The following is a 13883-nucleotide window of genomic DNA, read 5'->3' as shown; positions in this document are numbered from 1 at the left end:
CAGGATATATAATGTCCTGCATGTCCTTGCAGTATCATTGAGGACAACTCCAAGTTCCGAAATCGCCCCAATATCACACCTCGTTTTCCCTCTCCCTGCTCTCAGCAACTACCATGGCCACTGTCTCCACGTCAATGATATAATTTCTTCCATTGCTAGAGTCACAATAATTCTGTAGTAGAATACCAGTAAGTCCACTCTAATCCATGCTTTATTCCTCCATCCTGAGGAGCCTGAAATGTTTTCACTCTTTAGCTATTATGAATAATGCTGCTATGAACGTTAGTGTACAAGTTTTTGTGTGGACATATATTTTCACTTCTCCTGGGTATTTAAGAGTGAATTGCGGGATCATATGAGAACTCTGTTTAATCTTTTGAGAAACGGCACGACTACTCTTCAAAGCACCTCTATCATATTACAGTTCCACAAGCAGTGTTTGAGGGCTCCTGTTTCTCCACATCCTTATCTACACTTATTGCCTCTCTTTGATTATAGCCATCATATCTTTTGTTTTTTATTTTATTGTGGTACCATATATGTAACAAAATTTGCCATTTTAATCATTTTTAAGTATGCAGTTCAGTGACATTAATTACTTTTACAGTGTTGTGTTACCATCGCCACTATTTCCAAAACTTTCTCATAACCCCTCATGGAAATACCATACCCATTAAGCAAGAACTCCCTAATTTCCCCTCCCCCAAGCCCCTGGTAACCTTTAATCTATTTTCTGTCTCTTTAAATTTGCTTATTTGAAATGTTTCATATAAGTGAAAGCACACAGTTTGTCCTTTTTTTTCTGGCTTCTTTAACTGAGCATGTTTTCAAGGTACATACAGATTATAGCATGCATCAGAGCTCCATTCTTTTTTATGGCCGCCAAGCATTGTTTTATATGATATACCACATTTTGTTTATCCATTCATCTGCCATTGGACATTTGAGTCGCTTCCACATTTTGTCTGTTGTGAGTAATGTTGCTGTGTGCATTGGTGAACAAATATCCATTTAATTCTTTGGGGTATGCACCTAGAAGTGGAGTTGCCAAGCCATACATTAATCCGATGTTTAACTTTCTAAGGAACAATCAAATGGTTTCCCATAGTGGCTACACCATTTTACATTCCCATCAGCAGTGCATGAATGCATGGGGGTTCCAGTTTTCCCAAAGCCTTACCAATACTTGTTATGATTTAGTGGTGTGTGAAGTGGTACCTCATTGTGGTTTTGATTTGCATTGCTCTCAACTAATGATGTTAAGGTCTTTTCTTGTGCTTACCAGCTGTTTGTGTATTTTTGGAGAAATGTCTTTTCAGATCCTTGCAAAGCATTACTTTGTTCAAAATCGATTGCTTTAGATAAGTGTTCCTCAGAAGCTTTCTGTTATGACTGATACTTTCATATAATTCTGTAAAATGAAAACAAAATAAAAATGTAAAAACCAGTTATGAAAAAATCATTTTTTATTTCAACAATTACTTTGTCGCCTTTCTTTAAAAATTTCTAAATGCTTTTTCTTGATTTTTGTGTATCTTTTATTGCAGACTGCTCATAAACACACTGCAGATAGTACTGCTTTAGAGTACTAAAAGGCATTTCCATGTTTGAATTCTGAGCAGTTCTATTCTTGGACTTTTTGTACTTCTAGCTATGGTTTCCCATCCTAGTTTGCTATTAAGGTAATCCCACATAGAACTAGGTTTGAGGCTTGATGAAAACAAGCATTTCATACAGGGTTTTACGCAAGCTAGTTACATTTTTATTGGGACAAGCTGGAGGGTGCTAACACGTCAGCAAAATATATCAAAGCAATTTGGGCTGAGGACAAGTAAGGGGGGCCTTCTGATGCTTGACCCGGTTTCCTCATAACGTCTGATCTCAGCATTGACAGTGGTATTGCGGTGGGGGGTAAGATTCAGTGGAGGTTTATCAGAAAAGCCTCCTGTACTTCCAACCATGCCACCATGATTTGTTTACAAAAACTTCCATGTCACCTGGCTTTAATATCTGTGTTCTGGCATAATTTCCTACCTCGTTTTTCACATTTATGCAAAAATAAATAGGCATCTTTCATGCTCAGCCTCATTATGACCTGTAGCCATGACCAGTCTGAATAAGAGCAGTTCATTATCTGCTTTATTACAAGGTCTTGGAGAACTGGCAGCGTGCAGGCTGGTAAGTCTGTCATGCTGAGGAGTAAAACCTGTATAGTCATTGTAAAGCGTGCTAGGTCAAGAGTGTACTCTTACGCGACCCAAATTATTTTTGCTTTTGATGGTGAAGATTCTGAAATAAATTAGTCGTTACAAAGTGTTTTGTTTGTAGTCTTAGTTTAGTCTAGTTGTAGTTAAAGGGAAACTTAAGTCTTTATTTTAAAAAACTCCTTACCTTTTCAGAAACATTTTTCTTCAGGTGAGGAGAGTTCTTTTGCCTCTCTGACTTTTGTTTTTGCTGGATTATTTTATTTCATAGACTCCCATAAATGTAAGCATTTCTAAACTTCTAATCTTGGTCTTTAGTTCTCCTGCCTCTCGCTCCCTCTCCTTTTTCTCCAGTCACAGGTTCACTAGTTACTTCTATAAACTTTAGTTCATACTTTTTTCATTAGTGTGCGATCCTTTTTTTAGCCCTTATAGTATCTTCTTCTGTGCTTTTACCAACACCAAGTGTGGAAGATACATAGCATCTACAGGGCCAGGGCTGGCACATAAGTGGCATATGTCACCACTCCTCGGTGCACGTGGGGGACCTAGATGAATGATCATGGCACTCATGGGAATGGGTCAGTGGAATACAGTCTCGGTATTGTTCTCAACATAGCATGCATATTGACGTGACAGCCAGCCACTGTCAATCATTCAGAGTTGCTCTGTGAGGTGAAGCCTGCTTACCGTTTGTGACCTCTTCTTTTTATCTATTCAAACTCTGTCTTTTATTTTATTAAGTCATAATTAAGGTCTTTCACAGATCTTTTCCTGATCATCCCTGATAGAAGTGATTTCTTACTCCTTTCCACTCATGTGTTCATTCAGCAGATATTTATTGATTGCCTGCTATGTGCCAACTTCTTTTGGACTCTGAAAAGTGAGGTGTGTCACTTGGGGACTAAGACATTAAAAAATCTACATGCCTCTTCAGTCTCTTATCATTTTGATGGCAACCTTTTAAGATGATGCAACCTTAAGATAAGAGCAGTCTAGTTCCCTGAATCACCTTAAGGAGAGCTAATCTTCTCAAACTTAGTGTCTACTAGAAATAGGCCTTTGCTTATTGAGATTTTGGGATGTTTGTTACCAGTGCGTAGGTTATGCTGTCATATAATACTGGGTCGTTTATGGTCTTTTGCTATTATGACAGTGCTACTATGAATTTTTCTTATACGTTTATACATGGGCGGGAGTTTTCTTGGGTATATTCTAAGTCATAGAACATAAAAAGATATTCAACTTTGCAATGTAGTACCAAGTTGTTTTCTGAAGTAGTTTTACCAATTTACACTCCTTCCAGCAGTGTATGAGAATTCTCTTTACTCCACATCCTTGCTCAGACACTTGAGTTTGTCAGCCTTTTTAATTTCTGCCAATCTAGAGGGTATAAAGTGGTATCTTTTACTGGCCATCATTTATATGCTATGATTACTAATGAGGTTGGGCAATTTCTCATGTATTTATTCACTGTTTGTCATCTGTAAATAGCTGTTGATGTCATTTGCTCATTTATTGAATTATTTCTATAATTTCTTTCTGAATGCACTTTTTTTGTTGGTTACTTTTGTTGCAGATATCTCCAGGTTTGTGGCTTGTCTTTTCATTCAGTGGTGCTGAATATAGTCATATTTATCTGTCTCTTCCTTAAGAGAACTCTGTATGTTTTAAAGGTATCTCCTATGTAAAGATACTTGTCTTCTGCATAATCTTTAAAAAATTACAATTTTGCCTTTAATGTTAAATCTTTAATTTGTCTGAAATTACATTTGGTATGATAGAAGGTAGAGATCACTTTTAATCCAGATTCCCCAAAAAGCAGAGCTTGAGGCAGAGGGCTTATGTGTCTATACATTATTAGGAAGTACATCCCAGTAAACAGAAGTATATGTTCAGGGAAATGAAGAGGGAAGTTAGCCAGTATGAAACTGATTGCTTGATTCCATTCCCAGGAAGTTATAAAATAAGTCACAGGATAGTCCAGTGCAGGGTGGAAAGAGCAGGGGCACTAATCCTATCAGTTTCCATCCCACTGGGCAGAATTCAACCCACAATTACCTCCCCTTACCTACCAGGTTTTGCACACATGGGTGTCACGGTGCCCCATGGCAGTGTGCAGCACAGGCATGAAGTGTGGTGTTGTCACTTGTGTCTGTGTGGAAAAATTGGTCACAGTCAATATAGAGCTGGTTGCTAGAGTAGCAGCTTGAAAAACAGGTGAGGCTAAGAGAATCTGTAGTGGGGCATAACCAATATCTAGTATAGAATCCAAATTTCTAATAACAATTTTCATATAAGTTCTTCACAAAAGTCTTTTGGGAATTGTGTTGAATCTGTAGATCAATTTGAGGAAGTTTGGCATCCATTCAATTTGGAGTCTTCAAATTCATGAATATTAGTATCTCTCTCGATTTAGAGTTTTTTTAAAAATGTCCTTCAATACAGTTTACCTCCTACATATAAGTTTTCAGTCCGGTTCCCAAACTGTGCCAAGGTGCACAGGAGTGCCCCAGTGAGTTTAGAAATGCCACAGGATATGTTCAATTGTGAGGCAAAAAGTGACTAATACGTATTAGACACAGAGGTGGCCTACTAGCTCTAGGTAGTTCATACTTTCAACATTAGGGTTTTTGGTTTTGTTCGTTTTTTTAAAAGATTTATTTTATTTATTTCTGTTCCTCCTTGTTTGCGCTTGCTCTCTGCTCTGTGTCCATTCATTGTATGCTCATCTTCTTTTTTTAGGAGGCATTGGGAACCAAACTCATGACCTCCCACATGGGAGGGAAGCACCCAAACACTTGAGCCAGCTTGCTGTCCTGCCTTTCTGCCTTAGGAGACACCATAGGCCTTCCATATGGTAGCAGACACCCACCTGCTTGAGCCACATCTGCTTCTCAACATTAGGTTTTGATACATTTGATGGTATCTGTCTTTACAAAGCAGTTGCTGAAATTAAAAGCAAAAAAAAATCACTGTGGCTTTAAAGTGTATCTGTACAGTTCAAAATGGTGAAATGAGATGCTTCAGGGCTTTATGCCCCCCCCCCCCATAGAAGCTTTGAACAACCAGCACTAACTGGCAGAAACATCTTTTTCCTAGTTCTAGTAAACAGAAGACTGCAGTACTGAATCAGGAAAAAGGTTACTTAAAGTTTATCTCGTGGTACCCTTGCTACACCCCACCCACACCCCTTGTTGCCACTTTTATTCTTTGGTTTGGATGGACTCCAGAATGAAGAAACATGCCTTCAGTACAGTCAAATGTTTATTTGATTACAGATCAGTGTTGTGGCTCCAACCTGGTCAGGGCATGATGGAAATGCCCCCTGGTGTTGCAGCTCAAGCCTGGCCAAGGCACAAGCCTGACTGAGGCAGTCTCCTCCCTGAGACACTGGTGGAAGTGCTCTAGGTGTTAAAGTTCAAGCCTGGGCCAAGGAAGAAGCCTGGCTAAGGTTCCAATGGAAGTGCCCCAGGGCGAAGATGGAGGTGTAGGGCTCAGTGTTCATCTTGGCTCTGCACCGCAGCTTGATGTTCATTTCGGCTCGGTGTCACAGCTTGATGTTCCTCTGGCTGGGGCAAGATGGAAAGCACTCCTCGGGCTATTGGGCTGTACTTGGTACAGGTTCACTGTGCCACCGCCCCTGGGAGGTGGAGTCCCCAGGTGGAGCTCTGATTGGTAAATCACTGGTTCTGCTCGGGGGCGTTGGTTAGAGTTTGAAGACTAGATTAGCATTTTCTCTAAGTAGAGTATCCTAACTGGGAGGTGCTGATTGGCTGTTCATGGGAGGTGTTGATTGGCTGTTTATTAATTAAGGTGTATTCTATTGGTTGAAAGCTCTCTTATCCTATTGGTTGACTCAAATTACCTCTGCCTAAGGTTACGGTTCAGTTACGAGCCTGCTTCTTCATGGCTTACTTCCTAGAGCTGGTCTACCCTCCTGTTCTGGATCCCTAGTTCTGGTAAGAAGCAGAATAATCCTTGTGCACATCCTAGGAGCATGTCTGTCTAGCCTAGTCTTGCCTTATTTGTAGGGACTCCTCTTAGATTTTTAAATTTAGGCAGACTGAGGGTTTTATCACCTGTCCTCTCTTAGACATCAGAGTGCAAGCTTATGGTCACCAGGGTTTGGTCAAAAGCCCCTGTAGATAACAAGAATAGTAAATTGCTTACTTTTTGGAATTCCTGGTTTCACTTTGCCTTGGGGCTCTTTGGATGTATACTTTCTTGTCTTACTTTCTCAAATCTGTGCATTTTTTAAAAATTTGTTTTGTCATCAAGTCTGTTACTCATTTGAGTTTGAAGCAGAGTTTCTCTTCATTTGCCTTACCAGTCCCCTGGTTATGTTTTCTACATCTCTTCCCCCTTTCCCTTTGTTCTTTCTAGCTTTGCTACTGGCAGGCCCAATTTTATGACCATTGCCACCACTTGTTCTGATTTGTGAATTTCCCCTTCATAATGTCTGTTATCAATTTCAGATGATTTGGGGATACTTTCATCACTGCTTTTACTCTGGGGCATTTGAGGAGGCTACTTTGGGGTGAGGGGCTGTTGGTGTGAGAGCTCTTGTGATTATTGATCATCAGAAATCTGATCTAGTTTGTTATAGTCATATGACACTGAAAAATTAAAAATTTTTTATTTCTACAAAATGGAATTAAAAATATAAAGCAAAATTGTTCATTTTAAATCATTACCTTTTTTAATAGCACTCAATTTGTACTTGGAATACCATACTTAATCCCAGTAAATTACATTAAATTCAGTAATTTCCACTAGTTGAACTGACTGATTCCAAATACCACTACTTTTTCCATTTCTTTTGTATATTTAGCTACCCCTAGTCTCCCCCCTAGACAATTGAGGAATTGTTTGTGCTTGAGTTGTGTCACAATTAAACAATGGGCCTGTTAAAAGAGTACAGTGTGTTTTGGGCATACTTTTTGTTTCGCCTACTTGTTTTTCACTGAAAAGTAACAAAAAGTATTTGAACAGATTTGGAGAAAAGCACTACTTATTTGCTCCTCTTAAGTAGTGTGGAGCAATCATAAGGTAAATAGGTATTTTGTCACAAATTGTTTTATATTTTTTATCCATTGTGTCTGGCTTAAATAGAAAATGAATATATAAGACCTTTATTACAACTTTATTTGGCACTTCGCAGGCATTTAACGCCTCAGTAAAAAGTCTTGCATAAAAAAAATAAATGCTTTATGGAAAGAGAATACTAAAGCCATGAATCAGCTGTTTTCGGGGGGGGGGAGGGCTATAAATCTTTCCAATGATATTTTTTATTTTAATAATATAGGATAGTTGTAGTATATCACATATTGTGTAATGAAATGCTGTTTGATAAAAGAACTAATAAGTTCAGGAAGAATAGTATTTCATTTGAAGACAGAATATGTATGATAAATCAGTAAACATTGCCTGATACGTTCAAGGATCTATGTTTAACATTATAGGAGATAGTAAAAAGACATGATTTATAATCCCTGCCTTTAAATAGCTTGAAGTCTCGGGCAGGTGTGACAGTTTGTATTAGATTTGGTTAAGGGACCTTGATTATATCACTTGATTAGATCACTTTTGATTGGACAACATCACTGAGGCATGACCCAGGTTCAGTCTCTGCCCTATTGCTGGGCCTTATAAAAACAGACACAGGGAAGCGGACTTGGCTCAACAACTAGAGTGTCCACCTACCACATGGGAAGTCCAGGGTTCATACTCAGGGCCTCCTTGACCCATGTGAAGCTGGCGCATGTGCAGTGCTAATGCACGCAAGGAGTGCCCTGCCACGCAGGGGTGTCCCCCGCATAGGGGAGCCCCATGCGCAAAGAGTGCGCCGTGTAAGGAGAGCCGCCCAGCATGAAAGAAAGTCCGCCCTGCCCAAGAGTAGCAGCCACAAACGTGGAGAGCTGGCGCAGCAAGATGACGCAACAAAAAGAAACACAGATTCCTGGTGCCGCTGACAAGAATACAAGCAGACACAGAAGAACACACGCCAAATGGCCACAGAGAGCAGACAACTGGGAAGGCGGCAGAGTAGGGAAGGGGAGAGAAATAAATTAAAAATCTTTTAAAAAAAACAAAACAGAGAGAGAGAGAACAGAGAAAGGAAACCGCCATTTTTGACCCTACCATGTGAAAGAGGACTTGAGGATCTCTAGCATCCAAAGCTTAAGCACAAAGACCCCAAGAGGCTGGGCCCATGATGCAGCTCTGGGCTGAGGAGACAAGCCATATGCCTGATAGGCCATAGCTGGACTTAGGAAGAAAGCAGAAGAGCCAATGCTGAGAGAGGAGGCTTGAAAGAGACAAGCCCTGTGCTTGGTTGCCCACAGCTGAGCTCTGGGAGACAGTTGATTCTGGAGGGGAAGGCAGGGGCCTCAGCAGAGTTCAGCCGCCAACTTCACCATGTGGCAGGATACCAGGATCACCAGTAACTGACATGGGTGTTAAAGCATCTCTGATGGTGGTTTTATTTGGACATTTCATGGTCTTGGAACTGTAAGCTTTTATGCTAAATAAAATTTCTGTTATAAAAGCCAACCCTTTTCTAGTACTTTGAACATTAGCAGTCCTGTGGCAAACTTAGCAGGAAAATAACATATAAAACAACATACACAGTTGTGTAATAGATACACAGTTGTAATCCATTGCCTTGGAATAGTCAGGTAAATTAGCTGTAATTAAGAAAAAAGTATGAGATTAAGAGTCCTTAGGAAACTTGAATTCTGCTCTTAGTACTATTAGTAACTATATTTGTGTGACTTTAGGCAAATCACATAATTTTGAAGGTCAGTTCTTTCACATATAAAATGAGGGATATGGCCCAGATGAATTTTTATTTTTTTAATTTATTCCCCCCCCCCCCTTGCAGCTTGCTTGCTGTCTGCTCTCTGTGTCCATTTGCTGTGCATTCTTCTGTGTCTGCCTGTCTCCCTTTGTTGCGTCATCTTGTTGTGCCAGCTCTCTGTGGGTGCGGGCCGTAAGCTCTCCACGGGCATGGGCCAGCTTGCCTTCACAAGGAGGCCCTGGGGCGCAAACCCAGAGTCTCCCATATGGTAGACAGGAGCCCAATCTATTGAGCCACAGCTGCTTCCCCCAGATGAATTTTAATCCTTTCAGGTTTAGTATTTTGTTTTTATTTTCCTGTGCAGTCTGAGTTTGGATGTGAAGGCTTGTTTTGAGCTGAGATAGACAGGAATGGCCTTACATAGGAAATAATTTGAATTGAGACTTGAAAGATTTGGTTGGATGGAGAAAAAGATGAAGGAAATTTAAGAATGGAGAAATAAATATACAAAAATGATATAGACTAGGAAAATCTTTAGTATATTTGTGGAAGATAAAGCATAGGAGTTTTGTGACACATGTATGTAAGATCAGGCTGATTGAGTAGTTAAATGGCCTTAAGTGCCAGGCAGAGTTTAGTCCTCAATCTGTAGCTTATGAATAAGCTGCTAAGGTAGGTGTAGCCAGGGAGAGTTTTTAGTTGACTTTGTGCTTGATCAGTTAAAATAAATGCAACCAATTCTAATTTCTTCCTCTAAATAAAAACTGAAAATTTGGAAACTTTTTAAGAAGCTAGTTAGAGCTTCTCCTAACTTCTTCCTCTGAACAAAAGCTTAAGTCCTGGAGACTATTTAGAGAAATCCTGATATGAAGTGATAAAGTCCTCAGTTAAGCTGGTGGCAGAAGCATCATGCTTAAGTATTTAGGAAGATCAGCATTTATGTGGCGTATTACTTAGAATCATTACTATCATATCTATCATCTTGAATAATTTCATTAGGAACATCTGTAATTCATGTATTTAATATTAAATTTGGATTTTGCTTAGGCATGTATTGCTTATAGGTTAAGTTATGTTAATTGGGATTTCCTTAAGACTCAACTAAGGTCTGAAACAGACAAGCCAGTGTATTGGCTCCTCTTTAGTTTTGTCGGGCTGAATTTATGCAGAAAATAAAAATAGCTAGCTAGGGCACAGTAAATTAAAGTAGGGCAGTAGAAAGTTTTTTAGGATAACCAAAGTGTAAGGAAAGGCTGCATTCTGAAAGTTGCCTTGTAGGTTCATTTGCTTAGAATTTTTCAAATAAATGCATTTAGTCTGTCTCCGGCTAACCTCTGAAAGCCTGCTGACCTATCTGATTTTGTAATGAAAAACAGTATGGTAAAGGAGGTTTCATATGTATAGACTTTGAACCATGTTAAGGATTGGGTAGTTTTTGTGCCCTAGTTTGGAAAATCTAACCTTAATTACCATTTCCTATGTTAAAACTCATTCTGTAGAGTATAGGAATAAATAAATATGAAAGTTCTTTGGTCTTCTCACATCTCAGTTAAAATCTCAGAAAGGATTGGGGTATGTGGATGAAGTATGGGGATGGTATATACTTTAAAGCAGCAGTTCTCAAAAGTACTCTGAAGTACCCTAGGAATCCATGAAATTGTAGCTATTTTCATAATAATACTAAGACATAATTGCCTTTTTCACAGGGTTGACTTAATGCATTGATAGTGAAAAAGACGTGGTAGGTAAAACTGCTGATGCTTTAGCACAAATCATGTCAGTGGCCATGCACTTGCAGTTAAAAAAAGAAAAGCCAGTTTCATTAAGAGTATATTTGATAAAACCAGGAAGAATTATTAATCTTATTAAATCTCTATTCTTAAATTCACTTACTAAACATTCTTTTATATAGCAAAATGGAGAGTACTCACTCATTAGATGATAGACATTTGAATTGTTTCTACATTTTGCCTATTATGAATAATGCTTCTGTGAACATTCGTGCACAAGTTTTTGTATGTACATATATTTTCTGTTCTCTTGGGTATATACCTAGGAATAAAATTGCTGGTTATATGCTAACCCTATATTTTATTATGACTTTTCCCCCCAGTAGCTAGATACACTAATTTGAACATTTTGCTACATTTGCTGTATCAGTCTTATCTATTCATCCATCTATATTTGTCAAACACTTGTGTGTAGGTTATATACATCATGCTTTTTTAACACTTAACACTGCCATGTACATTTCCTAACAAGCATATTAACTCATGTATCTACCTTAAATGCAACTATCAACTTCAAGAAATTTAACATTGAGGAATGAAACTTAGAGTCTACGCCAATTTTTTCATATATCCCAATAATATCATTTTGAGGCTTTTCTCTTTCCTTTCTATCCAGATCATATATTGCCTTTAATGTCATTGTCTCTTTAGTTGTTCTTCTGTTTAACTTTTTTATTATTTCCTTTTTTTAGTAGACTTTTTATTTTGTAACAATTACAGCTTTACAGACAAGTTGCAAAGATAGTAGAGTTTCTGTATACCTATCACTCAGCTTCCCCTAATTTTTTTTTTCTACCTGGTTGCGTCATTCTCTTTTTGGTGCTTCGCTTTGCCACGTGGGGACCTGTTCCTCCCCACACCGGACTGGGACACCTCTTTTCTTTTTTTCAGGAAGTCCCAGAGATCAAACCCGGGTCTTCCATATGGTAACGGTAGCGCAGTTGCTTGAGCCACAGCTGCATCCAGCTTCTCCTAATTTTAACATCTTACATAACCATTGTCCAAATGAAGAAGCCAACATCAGTACATCAGTATTAAGTAAACTCCAGGCTTTATTTGGATTTCACCAGTTTTTCCATTAATTTCCTTTTTGTCTTTCAGTATCTAATCCAGAATACCCTGTCTACTTAGTCTCCTCTGATCTATAACATTGACCCAGTCTTTTCTTGTTTTTCATGTCCTTGGCAATTGTAAGGAGTACTAAACAGAATTTTGTAGAGTCCTGCTATTTTGATTTGTCTGATGTTTTTTCTCATGAATAGACTGGAGTTCTGGATTTGTTAAAAGATTTGTTAAAAGCACAGATGAAATGTGCTTCTCATCACATTGTATCAGGGTAAATTATGTAAATTATATCGACATGACTTACCACTTGTGATATTAACCTTGATCACTTGGTTAATATAGTATTTGACAGGTTTTTCAACTGAGAAGTTGTTTCCATCTTCTCTTTGGAAGTGAGTCAGTAAGTCCAGCCTACATTCAAGTGAGGGAGGGAGGATGGATGTTAATATCTACATAATTTCTGTACAAATATTCTGTGAGGAAGATTTATCCCCTTTCCCCTATGTGTTGTTCATTTACTTATATCAATATGGACTCACGTATATTTATTTTGTACTTTGGGTTATAATCCAGTACTACATTATTAATTTCGTTTTGCTCAAATTGTTCCTACATTGACCATTGAGAATGCTCTCCTCTGTCCCTTTGACATTTTCTCATCCTTTTAAGCACTGCTGTTTCAGCCATTTCTCTAAGGAATCCTGAGCCACAGTTAAGGAATTTGGTCAAGATCACATAGTGGATCCAGGCTGCATATTGGACCTAGCTATCTTAATGTTATGGTCAAATTAAGAGCTAAACATCTGCCTTGATTTACCCATTCATCAAGTAATCCTTGAAACAATGTTACTGAGCCTTATCCTTCTTCTGTCTATAGCAAGATATGTCCCCACTGATGGTAATTCACACCTGACAGCCCACATTTAAGAATAGCATCCAGTTAGTATCCCACACCCAGAACAAAACAAACCCCATAACCTGTGGCCAACTGGTTTGAAAAAAATTATCTGATTGCCTGTCACCTGCACCACCTTAGAGCTCCCATTTCTTTTTTTTTTAATTTTTAATTTTTTGTCTTTATTTTTTTAATATTACATTAAAAAAATATGAGGTTCCCATATACCCCCACCCCCCTCACCCCACTCCTCCCCCTGTAGCAACAGTCTCCTTCATCATCATGAGACATTCATTGCATTTGTTGAATATATCTCTGAGCACCGCTGCACCTCATTGTCAATGGTCCACATCATAGCCCACACTCTCCCACATTCCATCCAGTGGGTCATCCCATTTTTTTGACCATCAGTAGTTTAATTTTAAGCAGTCTTTCTCATACACAGATAAAGATCTTTTTATTCCCTTTTTTCCAGCCCTTGTCTGGGGATTTAAACCCAGAAATGTATATTTTCCTCTTTTATCTTCTCTTGTTCTTCCTCTTTTGTAGGCTGAAAAATAACTTTCGTTATGGCAGATAAAATATGCAGTCATGCTAGTGACACACTCCTAACAAGGGAAAAGAAACCTGTAAGATCTGGGATGGAATTAGGTATTATAATTTCTCCATCCCTCGGTTCTTTTTGATTATACCTCCTTTTCTTCAGGTACTAGCATTCAAACTAAATAAAAACTTAATCAGGTAGTGGGTGTGACTCAAGCGGTTGAGTGCCTCCTTCCCACATGGGAAGTCCCCAGTGCCTAATCAGTTTTGTTTTTAAATTATTTAAAAACATTTTATATTCCTTTCATTGTTTATATGCAAAGTTTTTTTATTTAATTGCATTAAATAACCTTATAATCAAATTAGGATCCAATTACAGTCAAAACTTTGTTTGATGAGGAAGTGTATTGTTTCCTTGTATACATGTTTGTATCAGAATTCATCTATACATTAGGAACACCCTCTCCTTTACTACTGATTTTAAGTGTATGTAACTTACTTTTTTTAAGGACATAAAGTATATAACTGTAAGTATATGTAAACAGGGTTGAAGTTTCTACTGAATTAGTTATGTAGATAACTAA

General features: G+C 38.4%; 1 protein-coding gene across 2 annotated transcripts in view; it reads left to right on the top strand.

Annotated features, from left to right (window-relative positions):
* Positions 1 to 13883, top strand: part of PAK2 (p21 (RAC1) activated kinase 2) — a 94950-nt gene that overhangs the window by 20638 nt on the left and 60429 nt on the right. The gene's annotated exons all lie outside the window — the stretch shown is intronic.

This window comes from Dasypus novemcinctus, chromosome 4, assembly GCF_030445035.2.
Source record: "Dasypus novemcinctus isolate mDasNov1 chromosome 4, mDasNov1.1.hap2, whole genome shotgun sequence".
Lineage (NCBI taxonomy): Eukaryota > Metazoa > Chordata > Mammalia > Cingulata > Dasypodidae > Dasypus > Dasypus novemcinctus.
This window is presented reverse-complemented; position numbering and strand designations above follow the sequence as displayed.